The sequence below is a fragment of the Pantherophis guttatus genome, chromosome 3 (genome assembly GCF_059756535.1).
Source record: "Pantherophis guttatus breed Tessera chromosome 3, ASM5975653v1, whole genome shotgun sequence".
Classification (NCBI taxonomy): domain Eukaryota; kingdom Metazoa; phylum Chordata; class Lepidosauria; order Squamata; family Colubridae; genus Pantherophis; species Pantherophis guttatus.
In genome coordinates, this window is record NC_142065.1 from 98613991 (window position 1) to 98629366 (window position 15376).

General features: G+C 37.4%; 1 long non-coding RNA gene across 2 annotated transcripts in view; it reads left to right on the forward strand.

Annotated features, from left to right (window-relative positions):
• The first annotated feature begins 1501 nt into the window (after positions 1 to 1501).
• The window catches only part of LOC148114702 (uncharacterized), a 125706-nt gene continuing 111831 nt past the window's right edge, over positions 1502 to 15376 (forward strand). For both annotated transcript variants that reach the window (XR_015733186.1, XR_015733185.1), the window contains exon 1: positions 1502 to 1586. This is a non-coding gene — a long non-coding RNA (uncharacterized LOC148114702). The remainder of the gene's footprint in view (positions 1587 to 15376) is intronic.

Genomic DNA, 15376 nt, shown 5'->3' on the forward strand with positions numbered 1-15376 from the left:
CTGGGGTTCTGTCAGCAGGATCAAGAACTTTTTATTGCATCAAAGTGTAAACACATGTTTCAAACATCAGTTTGAAAATGTGAACATACTATTACTATTTTACATGTCTGTGTGTAGTGACTCACATATAATGTAGCATACATATAACCTACACCTAGTATCTCTAAATGTGGCCAGATGTAGGAGATAACCAAGCTGAGCCTGAGGAAGGGGTTATAAGTCATGAGTCCCTGCGTGCCCACAAGAGATTTCAATCCAGCCCACCTGGAATGCCTTATTTCCTCTCATTTCCTTGACCTTAGTAGCTCAGATTTTTGTGGAGAGCTTAAGCTTGCAATAAATCTTTACACTCATTTGAACTGCCTAAATCTTCTGATTTCCCTGGCACTTGACATCAGTTGGGAGTGGGGGTGGGGGTGGGAGAGAGCCATTATGGATATTGCAAAGTCACAGAAGTCAATGGGATGATCCCAACTTGGTCTTCAGGATTTTCTCCACCATCCAACCTATTTATTTATTTTTTTTGTAACCTGGGGAGCAAATAATTTTGTTAGGAAATATGCCCAGTTATCTGGAGTGGTGGAGACAGAGCAGCAGCTATATATATTCCTAAGAAAATTCTATGTTAGAGTCAGACCCAGTATTTTTATATTTCTAAAATACTAAATGGCCTATGCATGACCAAGGAGAAATATCACACTGGAAGCTGGTATTTTCCTTTCCAGGTACCAATAAAGCAGTGGTGAAATGTAAAATTTGTTACTACCAATTCTGTGAGTGTGGCTTGATGGGGGGGAGGGGAATGTGACTGGGTGGGCGTGACCAACTTTTTATTTTTTATTTTACTTTTAAAAGCATTTTTTCTACAACTTCTTCGGCAGAAGAGATTGTAAAAAAAATGCCTTTAAAAGCCTCTGATGATCAGGCAACTTAGCTGGGATCGTCAGAGGCTTTTAAAAGCATTTTTTTCTACAACCTCTTCGGCTGAAGAGGTTGCAGGAAAAAATGCTTTTAAAAGCCTCTGATGATCCCAACTGAGCCGTGCGATCATCAGAGGCTTTTTTTTTACTTTTAAAAGCATTTTTTTGGCTGAAGAGTGTCACTGCGTTTTTTGTGTTTGCCAGCTGTGCTCCCATTCTAAGATTTACGGTAGATGCAGAACACCTTATCTCTAAGCTACTGCGCATGTCCACATTTTTTCTTCTTTTTTCTAACTTTCTTTGTTCGCCTGCCAAGAGGTAAGGCACAAACGCTGCCAAGATATAATTAATAGCTAGTAAGATTGTTTTTTACTTCTTTATAATAAAATGTGTTTTATTAGAATGTATCTCGGGTTTATTTTCTTAAAGTATACTTCTAATTAAGTGCAATTACCCCAAAGGGGAACGGGATTAATCGCCACCCTGACAAAGAGGTTGTAGAAAAAATGTTTTTAAAAGTAAAAAAACCAGCCTCTGATGATCGCGTGGCTCAGCTGGGCATGGGGGAGGGGTACAGGGATTTTTGCTACTGGTTCTCTGAGCCACTCGCCGCCATCTCTACCAGATCGGGCAATCCAGTCCAAACATTTCACCCCTGCAATAAAGGTATGTGCAGATAGACTTCTATTCAAAGGGTTAAAACATTACTAAATTATATTCTACATTTTCAAACTGTTTGAACTGTTGCAAAGAAGGAGATCATATATTCCTGAAAGTACATAATGTGTATAAATTTAAAATTAAGATTTTCAAATTATACCAAATGATACCAGAAAACAAATTTGGACATTTGGACATTTTTATTTTGAGAATGTCCCTCAAACTGTTTTTCCCCTCTGTGTGTTACTTTTAAAGCATATTATTTTAAATTATGTTGTTTCTTTTGTTAAGTTAGCATTGGTTTTTTTTCTATTATGCATGCAGTTTATTCCAGTTTATACTTTATTTGTAGACTTTACTAATAAATATCACCCTTATGTATTATATTTTTAAAGGAAAGTTAGTTATAATGTTTTCAAAATTCTTTCTCTTTTAAAAAGTTATCCCAGTGGGACATAAGCTTAGGAATAGAATAGAATAGAATAGAATAGAATAGAATAGAATAGAATAGAATAGAATAGAATAGAATAGAATAGAATAGAATAGATGGAAGGGACCTTGGAGGTCTTCTAGTCCAACCCCCTGCTTAGGCAGGAAAGCCTACACCACTTCAGACAAATGGTTATCCAACATCATCTTAAATATTTCCAGTGTTGGGGCATTCACAACTTCTGCAGGCAAGTTGATCCACTGATTAATTGTTCTAACTGTCAGGAAATTTCTCCTAAGTTCTAAGTTGCTTCTCTCCTTGATTAGTTTCCACCCATTGCTTCTTGTACTGCCCTCAGGTGCTTTGGAGAATAGCTTGATTTCTTTGTTGCAGCCCCTGAGATATTGGAACACTGCTATCATGCCACCCCTAGTCCTTCTTTTCATTAAATTAGACATACCCAGTGGAGAGGAGAAGAGTTTGACTAGAATACAACAATACATATATATGCCCTTTGTTTATAGTATTTTATACCACTTCTTATTGCAATAGATCTTCAAAGTGATTTAAAATATAGAAAGTCAAAACGTTAACTTGTTTTTGGTCTCAACATAAAAATGGAATTTGCAGCACACTCCATTGAACATGATAGATATTGCCTCCTCTTTGAGTAGATACAACAAATAGATTGTATCCTGTTACTATGAATTATTCAAGAAAGTCTTTATTTTGGTTTCTTGAACAATGTATTCATATTTGTATGAGAGTAATGATGAATCGATGCATATGAATGTATATTATCAGATTAGAAATTGATTTATTGGGAAGCTTCAATAGTGACATAACATCTGAATTCTTGACTAAAATTATTTTGGGCACGGTTAATCTAAAACTCTATTATCTCTATATTTCTGCAGCTATTTTTAACTGATCTAATATCTCCATATACCAGCTGACAATTTCAATTTAGTTTAATAGTCGACTGGAACAAATAAAGCATTAGGCTATTATAGCCAATGTTGAGAAATGAAGTAACTGATGTAATTTACTCTTAGAACAATGAAAATTCAATTCCTGGGCAATATGTTCTCAGTGTGTGTGTGAGAGAGTGTGAGTGAGTGAGTGAATGAGTGAGTGAGTGAGTATGTGTGTTTGTGTGTATGTGCGTGTGTGTGAGAGAGAGAGTATAACTAACATAGAAGAGTTTTAACATTGATACACACACCAAATTTATATTTCGCTGATAAAGAAATAAAATGAAGAAATAAATGGAGACTAATATGGGAGGGAGCATACTGCTTCCCTTTCGCCTTTCAGCTCCAATCCAGGAGCCTTCAAACAGTCGCATTCACAGCAAACCATTTTATACCAAATTTATATTTTGCTGATAAAGAAAATGGATTGGAGCTGAAAGGTGAAAGGGAAACAATATGCTCCCTCCCGTGTTGGGGTAGACCAGGTGCTTCAACAGAAAAACACTTAATCTTTCCCTGGCTCAAGCTGATAAAGGGAGGAGAACTTGTGACTCAGTGGTTAATACAACTGCCTAATATGCAGGCAGCCCAAGTTCGAATCCGAGTAAGGGTATGGCTAGCTGATGAGAGCTAAATAGCTTGAAATAGATCTATAGATCTATACTAATCTTCCTTTATTTATTTATTTATTTTATTTCTTTATCAGCAAAATATAAATTTGATATATATGAAAAGTCTCACTAAGTCTTGCTATTGAGAAACATGTTTTGTATAAATTATAAGAAGTGTGAAGATTTCAATAAATGTGATTTAACATATTAAAAATTTTAGATTCCCACTAATGTGTGTAGCTGCTTTATTATTATAAAATACAATTCCTTACTTTGATATCAATACTTTACTGCCTTAAGACAATGTCTTAAGGGGTTTTTTACATTGAAAACTGGACTGATTTTAGATTTCTTTTCTGCCTTGGCCGAGAAAGCCAGCTAGGCAATTTTGGGCCACTCACTGGTCCAACCCACTTCACAGGGTGGTTGTTGTGAGGAAAACAGGAAGAGGAAGATGTGTTGGATATATTTGCCAGGTTGAGTTATTTGTAAAAATAATAATAGTGGGAAATAAATAAACAAACAAAAAAAATAAACAAACAAATAAATAATCAATTTCCCAAAGGAAAGGGGCCTGGTGGCTCAGCAGACTAAAAGCATTGTGATTAACACCAGCTGTCTCAATTACTCTAAGTTCGAAACTCACCAGGCTCAAGGTTGGCTCAAAATTAAATTAAATTAAATTAAAAAAAGGACTTTTAATAAGTTTCTGAAGATCTTCCCGTTTAAATGATCATTTCACATTTAAGGATTATTTACTCAGAATGGCTTCCTCTGAAAAATTAAGATTTTGTTGCTCAAATGACTATGTATTATGTATGTGTACGTGTGTTTGAATGTGTGTGCATAGCCAAAAAAAGATCATTTATGGTTTGACTGAAAGCCTTCTGAGTGTTGACTAGACCATTCACACTTAACTTTTCACAGGGCATTTCTTGAAAAAAACCCACTCTTTGTGAATATTAATCTGAGCTACAGAAAAATGTAATAACCTTAAAGCAATATTTATATTTATATTTATATTTATATTTGTCTCATTTCCAATGTTTCAACACAATATCTGACCTCCCTCCCTCCCTCCCTCCCTCCCTTCCTAACCAATGGTAAACTACTTCCAAAATCTTGCAAAAAACCTGCAGGGATTAGTCCAGGAAGTCACCAAGACTTAACAATGACTCAAAAGCACAATAAAATATTGGTGACTGCCTGTGTGTGAAATTTTTATGTTCAGTTGGAAACTATCAAGTCTTCACTAGCTATACTATCTACGCTATGTATATTCAATCAAAATATATACGGCACCAAAGGTGTTATCTGAAATTATTTTCCTGATGAATTGCTGCTAATAGAATAGATGCCAATAAGTGTCAATAGAATTTGCATTTCTGGTTTGAAAAATGAATTGGAACCCAATTATTTTGGGGGGATCCACACTTTTCTAAATTTTCAGTATGTAAATCTATAAAATTCATATGTTACAAAAGAACGTCTACTAAAAAGTGTGTTTTTAATAACTTACATGTTTAAGTAAACATGTAAAACAAATGTCTGGTGGGAATGGGGTATGTACATGTGTCAGAAAATGAATGGGATGATTTGGGGACAAAGATATATCAAAATGTCAAGGAGTAATAATTTTGATCCACCCTTCCCTGATTACTACTGTATACCTTAGTTCCTTTCAACAAAAATGTTGATGTGAATATCGAACCCCTTCTTGATTAAAACAATCAAATAGTGTTTTGATATAAGATTTGTATTTTCTGATTCCTCACACCAAGCATTTGTGCCTTAGGGAACACAATTATAAATCAAATTGTTAAGTTAATATTCCTAAACTTTATCAGCAATATATACCGTATTTTTCAGAGTATAAGACACTCCGGAGTATAAGACGCACATTAGTTTTTGGGAAGGAAAACAAGAAAAAAACTTCTGCCTCTGCCTACCAGGATCCATCGGTATTCATCTGGCTAGCATCCTTGCAGCAAACAGCCTGGTCAGCTTCAGCATGTTATTGCAGTCTGATTTAGCAAGAACAGCTGATTGGCAGTTGGGTCAGCCTCCCAGAATACCACCAATCAGCTGTTCCAGGCTATGGGGATCTCCACCAATCACCGCCTCTGCGTGTTGCATTTTTGGTCTCCGTGCATCGTGTTTTTGGCCTCTGCACGCCCCATTTTTTGCATCTGCACCTCACATTTTTGGCTGGTTCCACCACAACTGCCACTGCTGATCCCGACCACCTGGAACCAGCTGAAAATGTGATGCATAGAGGCCAAAACCGGGTGTGAGGAGGCTGAAGATGCGACACGTGGAGGCCGAAAACACGATGCAGAGAGGTGGTGATCAGCGGCAATGTGCTGTGGAGATCCCTACAACCTGGAACAGGTCTAAAACGGGGTGTGTGGAGGCAGAAAATGTGACACGCGGAGGCCAAAAATGGCCGAAGGGTAGGGGCCGGCAGATGGGCGGGGCTTTGACAACATTTGGTGTATAAGGCACACTGCAATTTTCACCCACTTTTAGGGGGGTGGAAGTATGTCTTATACTCCAAAAAGTACAGTATATTGATGCATTGGAGCCGATCATCAGATGCTTATCTGAGAAGAGCACCACCAGCGTTGGCAAGACCTATCAGCTTTCTGAGCTAGTTTAACCTATCTCATATATAGTTATAGCCAATCAGATTCTAATGTCAAGAGATGTCCTCATAATGAGTATATCCATTCAGAATGGTTGCAGGTCCATAATTTGTTTGTTTTTTTTAAATCTGTGTTACTTCTTTAGACTATAGCTTCTATTGCTTCATTAGGATTGCAATCTGTACACGCTTTCTTGTAATTAGCTGTCATTTCATACTGACTCAAAAATCTATCTGTCTGATATCTCTCTCTCTTTCTCTCTCATCTAGCTAGCTAGCTATCATCTAGCTATCATATGATGTTCAATTGTCCTCACCTTGTGTACTTTTAGGATTGCAGGTTCAGTGTGTATCTTCAGTTTAATGAGATACAGATATTAACATATAACTAATAATATTGGCAAATTAAGCTGCAATCCACATAAACAAGAAACTCAAATAAATTTTTATTGGGAAAGTGTGAGCATGTGGGGTTGTGAGAGTGAAAATCCATTTTTGGCTTTCAGCATTTCTCAAGAACATTGATATAATCAAACAATGAACATCCCAAACCTTTGGGAATTCACGTTAGGCAAAATTAAATGACAATGTAACAATTAGAAATGTAATTTATCTTACTAAATTACTTTGCCTTTTTTAGATTTTCTTCAGATGGTTGTTCCCCAAAGAAGTTTTCATTTTACACTGGGTTTTATTTAAGATAACATAATTGAAAGCCTGCTTAGTTTCATGTACCATATTTTTCAGAGTATAAGACGCACCGGAGTATAAGACGCACCTTAGTTTTTAGGGAGGAAAATAAGAAAAAAACTGATTGGCAGGTGGATTGGCCTCCTGGAATACCCCCAATCAGCTGTTCCCTGAGGTGAATTTTAGCAACAAAATTTGGTTGTGAGCTCTGTGCCTTGCTCTTTTTTTCTGCCTCTGAAACTTCTGAAACTCCATTTCAGAAAAAAAAAAAAAAAATTCCTGCCTCTGAAAGCCTCCGAAACAGAACTTCAGAAAAAAGTCTCTGAAGCTCTGTTTGGGGGCTTCTTTTCTGAAGCTTTGTTTCTGATGCTTTTTTCAGCCTCTGAAACCTCCGTTTGAGAAGCTGGGTGGGGCTACATTCAGAGTACAAGACCCAGATTTTCACCCTCTTTTTGGGGAGAAAAAGGTGCATCTTATACTCTAAAAAATTTGGTAGTTAGAGCTGGTTTGCTCAATTGCATTCAAAATCTCTTTCATATTTTGAGTGCCATTTTTATTACTATCGTGTTTTCACTCGTGTGAGAGATTCCCAAGGGTTTCATTTTCAAAAATGCATTCCACTGAGATTTCGTCTTTCGGTGTCAGAAATCAAATCAGGTTATAGAAGGTGCTGTTTCAGCAAGACCCAGAGCATTTTGATATATGCCTTATAGCATCAAGGTTGGAATACTATAATTTCTGTCTTTCATTTCTTTTCAGATGTTTGTTTTCTAAGCTTAGGCAGTATCAGATTTACCACATGGGCTGCTTACTAAAACTCAGCTATATCAGCAGATTACTAAACATATTACCTTGGCTCCCTGTCAAATTGAATCTTATATTTGCCCTTGCTCGGGTGTTTAGCTAGTTTAATATTGTGGTACCAATGAAACTATGAATTACTATAGCGTTTAGACTCCCATATTTTAAACCTGATTATAATGCTGTGGATAAACCCTTTGCAGATGAAAGGTTTGTTGGATGAAATAAGAGCATTTCTCCAGCTTAAGCATATTTGGAAATGTGTATTTCATTTTTGACGATGCGTTTGACCTCCTGAACACTGGAGTTATGTTTCCAGAACAGGCCTACCATTACAAAAAAAAAAAAAAAAATGAATACATTTGAACCAGATTTTTGCAAGGTCTTCAGAAAGTACTTGTGTTGGAGATGCAGTTAATTGGCAGAATGTAGATCATTCCAAGTGGAAAAAAAGCAAAATCTGTAAGGAGAGTGTAACAGAGATTTAATAATTGTCACAGAATAATTGATTTTTCCCACAAAACTCCTACCTTATTATCATATTCAAGCACTGGAATTGTTTGCAAGCCTTGTTTGCAAAAATAAAGAGGTGGATACCATTTAGCTGATACAGAAATAGCAAAAAATCCATGAAGGTATCTACCTATCCTCACAACATCACATTAGAGTCCTACTCACCTTCTTCCTTGTTCAGTCCTGGCACCTAGAGACTCTATCTTCTTTTGATGCTCATTGAAGCAGCCATCCAATCACACAAGCTATAATTCAAGCTATCTGTTTTCTGTCCACCTGATTGCTGGTCCAGAATGCAGCTATACAAGATATTATGTGTGTGTTTTGCTTTATTCATACAATACTGCTACAATTCTTCAATTTCTCTCAGTTGAACTTCCAGGAGTAATTCATGGTGTGACCCAGGGCATAGAGGTGGGTTACTTGCAGGACAACCTATCTCTGTTTGTTTGTTTTTTCCTTCTCATCCCAGAATTTTAGTAGGGAGTGTTTGCCCTGGGCCCCTTCCTTCAAGCAATGTCTTCTAATGGGATACAGGAGGTGAGTGTTCTCTTCCATGGCATCTACTATGAGAAACAGAATATTCTCCAATAATTGGATAGCCCTGACCTTGCTGGCCTTTTGTGAAACATTAAAGATCTGGCTCTTACCCCAGGCTTGAGGCAATGCGTGTGTGCATGTTGATGGTTTGGGTTTTGCTCCATGTAAATGTTCTTTTGTTTTCAATAGTTATTTGGGTTCTTTTATTCATTGCAGCTACCCTTATTTGTGTGTTGGTTGGATGACATTATTAATCTATGTACCAATTCGATATAAATACTGTAACTCTGAAAATTCTGAAATAGAAAATGAAAAATAATAATAAGAAAAAGTCTAATTCTTGGCCAAACAGGAAAAGTAGAATCCTGATGCAGAATCCAAAGCATACAGAAATCTACTTTCTAAAAGTATGTTGCTGCTGCACAATTAACATTCTACTATTTTGTAGACTGTACAGGCTAAGATGCTTCGGCAATATTTTACAAAGCATTCAGCCCATAGACCATGCTCCCATTTCTTCCCATTGGACAATTCACCTGCTACTGTGCCATTCTAGGTAATCAATGGCCAAGCACTTTTATTCCTGTGGGTTGATTTTACTAACAATAACACAGCAGCAACAATAATAGTCATAATAATATCCTGCTGGGTGTCAGACTGTCAATTCTCATGTTGCTATCAAGGTAGCAAGAATGTCACACACTTCAGGAAGATGTTTCTAATGATAGCTATGGTAAATGTGGAATCTAGGTGGTGCAGTGGTTAGAATGCAGTACTGCAGGCTACTTCTGCTGACTGCCAGCTGCCTGAAATTTGACAGTTTGAATCTCACCAGGTTCAAGGTTGACTCAGCCTTCCATCCTTCTGAGGTTGGTAAAATGAGGATAAATAAAACCCAAATTGTTGGGGGGCAATATACTGACTCTGAAAACTGCCTAGAGAGGGCTGTAAAGCACTGTAAAGTGGTATATAAGTGTACATGCTATTGCTAATGTTGAAAATTGTAAAGTTCCCATTTCAGTTACAGTGAATTAATGGTGAGTTAAAAAAAATGATGCTCAGTTGAGGGAAGATGTAGGGGGAAAAGAGGATTTCAGAATGCCTCATCCTCACTTTTCTACAATCTCTCATGCAAAGTAGGGATTTGCACATAAGGGAAGCTTTAGAACCATTATATTTGTTAAGGAAGACCGGTTGTAATAGAATCTGTCATGGCTGTTATAGATGAAAAGAGTAGAAAATGTTATCAGGGGATTTTCCTGCCTCTGTCAAGTAGCCAAACAAAAATCATGGCTTAACCTAGGGGAAAAAATAGTAAAGTGAAGCAGCCGAATGGATGACACTCTTTGTATCCCTCAAAGCACATAAACATTTGTCTGTGAGTGGGACAGGAAATTGTCTCCAGATGTTGTAGTTGAAGTAGACAGGTGAGTAAATACAGGGCAACATTATCCATTTCCACCTTCGAAAATTATTGATTGGCTTATACTAGCAGCAGGACAATGTGATAATGTGAATACCTGCAAATTGTGTGATTGATGCAAATGAAGTTATTGATAAAGTTCTACTCCTGCCTCTCTCTTGATTAGGCTAGGGGTTAATCTCCTCCCTGCATGTCTGCTTGTATTCCAGTTGAAGCCACAGAATAAGAGAGAGTAGAAAAAGAGCTACTTTTTGTTCCTTCCATTTTTCTTTTCTTTGGGGGAGGGGACAGGTAGCGGGAGGAAAATGGATCAATGGTAGATTTTGGAACACACCAGGGTTGGACTGCAAACTCTGCCAGGATGTGTTAGCATGGTTTCTGAAGATCTGAACCTCCACACAAAACCATCATTTCTTCACAGTATGTTCAATAGCAAATTATACCACTGTCTTGCCCTTCCTGAGGCAATTTAATAATCTATCATGAGGACTGATGCTTTGGTACAGTGATGGCTGGATAATTCTAGAAGAAGCTATGAGTCACTAGTGGGGTTTGTTTCTTAATTGCCAAGTCTAAGTGGGGACACTTCAGGTTTGTTTTCACATCTACACAGGAGGCTGGGATATTTGCCCCTAGATCTGTGATGGTAAACCTATGACTCGTGTGCCACAGGTGGCATGCAGCACCCTCTCTGATGGCATGTGAGCCATTGCCCCAATTCAGCTCTGTTGCTCATGCATACGCACTTCCTGCCAGCCAGCTGATCTTTGGGTCTCTGCAGTGCATGGGTGGGGGGCGGGGCGCAGAGGGCTGCATGCGCATGGGCAGGGGTAGGGGGTGCATGCACAGGGGCCACATGCACACTGAATTTTGGGGGTTTGGGCTCATGCATGCATTTGGGCATGCACGCTTTGGGCACTCGGTCTGGAAAAGATTAGCCATCACTACCCTAGATCAATGCAGCAAAATAATTTTCAAACCAATGGCTGCAGTCCAGCCTTTGAGTGATAAACTGGAGCTGCAGTGCTGAAAGTGAGCAAAGCCAAGACAAAGAAGCAAATCATACTATTATTTTATATGTAGTGCAACCAGGGAGATTATTTAAGTGGTAAGGAGGCCAAGCTACAGACTTCTTTGGCTGTCAGAGAGTCATTGGAATTATGCCATGTTGTAATACAATGTTATTCCAAGAGAATTGTAGAGTATACGGTATCTCATCTGCCTTGTAAGTATTGGATAATTTACATTAATTGATAGATTGTTTGGGAATAGCTCGCGATAGATTGGATTCTGTTGTATTGATATCAGCTTGCATGGCTAATAAATTGTTTCCTATATGATAGATTACAAGGTAACTCTAATATTGTGTTCAAAAGGTTTGGAAGAAATAGAGAAATAAAGCGAAGTAAAATGTGGAAAGGGATGATCCCTATGCATCTTTCCCAAATGCAGTTTGTGTGGGGGCGGGGGAGGGGGGCAGGACGGGAATGACCAATCCAGGAATATATGGTGTGGGGTTTTTTTGGACAAAGAATGGAATATCACATCAGTTCATTGGGTGAGGGATAGAAAGAAAAGTATTTGCTATGCAGAAGGTGAAACTCCTAGGTGAGTTTTTCTTATGCATTTGGTCCAGACGACAGTGTCAAACTCAGCAAAGACAGAAGGATATTGAAATGCTTTGTGCATTAAAAAGAGTTACAGTATAAAATTACTGTTCTTTTCTTCTGAGATCCATATATTTGCGGAAAGAGCTATATAAAATTGACATTACAAGGGCAAATAAAGCTTGCCCTTTATAAACTTAATCTTGATCTTTATTCCAGATTATTTTCCAGTTTTGCACATTGTTTCTTTGCACTGTTATAAACTTCTCCAAGGTTGCACATGAGGAAATCTTCATTGCATCCACCATGAGATATCAACAATAATCTCAAATAGATGTGGTACTCTGTCTTTTTTGGCATTTACTATTTTTGATTTGTAGAAGGAATGGAAAGTTGTTAAATGAGTTTTGTCCCAAACTTTGTTCCCACGGTTGTTCAGTGAATCACTGCAGTTGTTAAGTTAGTAACATGGTTCTTAAGTGAATCTGGATTCCCCATTGACTTTGCTTGCCAGAAGTTCGCAAAAGGTGATCACTTGACCTCAGAACACAGCAACCGTCATAAATATGAGTCAGTAGCTAAGTGTCTGAATTTTGATCACGGGAGCATGGGAATGCTGCAATGGTTGTAAGTGTGAAAAACGGTTGTAAGTCACTTTTTCCAGCACCGTTGTAACTTTGAAAGGTCACTAAATTGACTGTTGTAAATTGAGAACTACTGTACTAATACAAATGTATCTGTACTTAACTTTAGTCATTTTACTGAAACAGAAACAAATTGGATTAAAGCAGAGGTGGGATTCACTTACCTTCTCTACCAGTTCGCAAATGTGATCATGCGCGTGCACACGCTCGCTTCGCTCACACGCACCTTCTCTGCGCATGCGCATGGCTTTCCACCCATGCGCAGTTCTCACGCATTACATCCGGGTGAGTGGGCGGAGCCTTCTGCAGTCGCCACTAGTGGCTCACTCAAACTGGACAGAACCGGCTGAATCTCACCTCTGGATTGAAGATTGTAGTTATATAGACTGAGAATATCTATAGTATTCATTCTTTTATTTGCTCTTTGTCCATATTTTTTTCATCTATTTTCAATAGATTCAAAAGATCATATTCATTTATCATTTCCTTTTATACTTGTTCATTTTTTGTTTTTGTTTTTACATTGCTTTTTAAGGATGAGCTTTACAAATATATTGCTTTTAAAATCAAGGATTATTTTTTTCAGTGGAGAAACACTTTCTGATTCTGTCAATCCATCCATTAGGCATTTCCATGATGTATTTTTCTCCTGCTCACTTTTCTTTAATAAAGAGGGGAAGCAGAATTATTTCAAATTAGGTATTGAAAGAAGAAATACCAAAAGCAATTTCACACACAGTTTCCTCATTGTGCTATTAAAAAAAAAAAAAAAGTAACCACTGGAAAGGGAGACACACTGTTTTCAATTACTTTTATTATTCTTTTTTAAATTATTGGGTCACTACACATTTGTAAAATAACTGAAAATGCACTTGAATGGATGTGTTTCTTTTATTGAATCCATCTTCCAAGACAGAGAAATAACACATAATTAATGTAAGAAAATGCTGCAGCATGTGTTGTTGCTTTATGATTTATATATATATGATGAAGAATTTGAAGAATTTATGACAGTTGTAATGTGAGCCAACAGTGTGCTGCAGCTGCCAAAAAAACCCAATGCCATCCTAGGCTGCATTAATAAAGGAACAAAATCAAGATCACATGAAGTGTTAATTCCACTTTATAATGTCATGCTAAGACCACACTTGGAATGTTGCATCCAGTTTTGGTTGCCACAATATAAAAAAGATGTTGAGATTCTTGAAAGTGTGCATAGAAGAGCCACAAAGATGATTAAGGGACTGGAGGCTAAAACGTATAAAGAACTGTTGCTGGAATTGGGTATGTCTAGTTTAATAAAAAGAAGGACTAGGGGTGACATAATAGCAGTGTTCCAATATCTAAGGAGCTGCCACAAAGGAGAGGGAGTCAACCTATTCTCCAAAGCACCTGAAGGTAGGACAAGAAGCAATGGAGGTTGGAGTAGAAGACCTTCAAGGTCCTTTCCAATTCTACTATTCTCTTATTCAGTTATTGTACCTTCCAAAATTAACAGAGGTAGGTATGAAATCAAATAGTATCAGTCTGAAAACAGATAAGTATCTATTTAAAATTATGGAAGCCGAACAACATTGACACTGCTTAAGTGATTAATTTAGAACTTCAGGAAGTTATCAGGGCTGTCATCCGAGGTACATCAATGGGTTCAAGAGGAATCTAACTGATAGACGCAGTGCCACAAGTTATTTCAGCTTTTCTTCCCTTTTTATTTAATTTAAAGCATAGTAAGAAGGAGTTGCTGGTTTTCAGCTTCCTGCTGGGTGACTGAATTACACCATCCTAATCTCTTTACATTCCCCAGTAGTTTCCCTCCTTCCCAGCCCAGAAACCTATTGTAAAAGTACAGGAAATAAGTGTCTCTCTCTCAGTGTGTATTTTAGCTTAAAGTCATTTTAAGAATATTTATTTCAGCAAGTTATATTAACTTAGCACATGTGGGTCTCTAGCATTTATGCATCACTATGTTGCTAAAAACTACACCTACTCCAATCTAGAGTTAAGAAAAGGACCTATAAAACTTACTGGCAATTTCTTATCTTTCTCAATCAGACAATCTTGATAGTTGGCTTTCATCCAGATAGTGACATTCTGACAGTAAATCTTTGATTTTCTTACTTCTATCTTCTAACACATTCCCACCAGGCCATCTGTGATAGTCATAATTTGTCCCACAATGTTTCCTCTTTGGTAAGCATTCTGCTGGGTCGCACTCTTGAATGCTTTGTAGGTTTGGGGCTACTCACAAATTAATGTGCCTTCAGTTGTACAAACACTGTTCAATTCATTTTAGGATCACTAGCGACCCAATATCTGGAATAAAATCATCAATTCCTATTTAATAGTCATTGAAACTCTTGAAATCTATGTTGTCATTTTACTGGCAACCATTACCTCCACTTTCAGCTTCTCCCCACAAAACTCCCAGATGTATTAAAAATTTCCTTTCTGCCAGCTCCACATTTGTCAGCCTTCCTTCACCTATGAGTAGAATTGCATTTTGCTCTTTTATAAAGGTGTATTTTATATTTCATGGTGTATATTTTAAAATGTTTAATTTAAAAAAGGCTAAGCAATGCATATTAATTTGTTTAGCTATGTTGCAAAACAATAGCAAGGATCTTTAGGTTTCCAGATACTGTATCTCTAGCTACAATTCTCAGCAGATCAGTCAAAGATGTAGTTCGCCAGTATTTGCAGGATGATAGATTGCTTGACTAGGACATTGTTTCTCAAATTGTGTTCATAAAACATTGTAAGTTCACAGATGTCTATAAGGTTCCTCTGCACAATCTTCTGAAGAAAGTTAACACTCACCCCTTCTAGAAGAATGAAATATTCTAGGAACTATTAAAAAGGCAGAATATTATATTTCCCTGGATGAGAAAAGGAGAAACATATTTTTAAAGACAAAGCAGC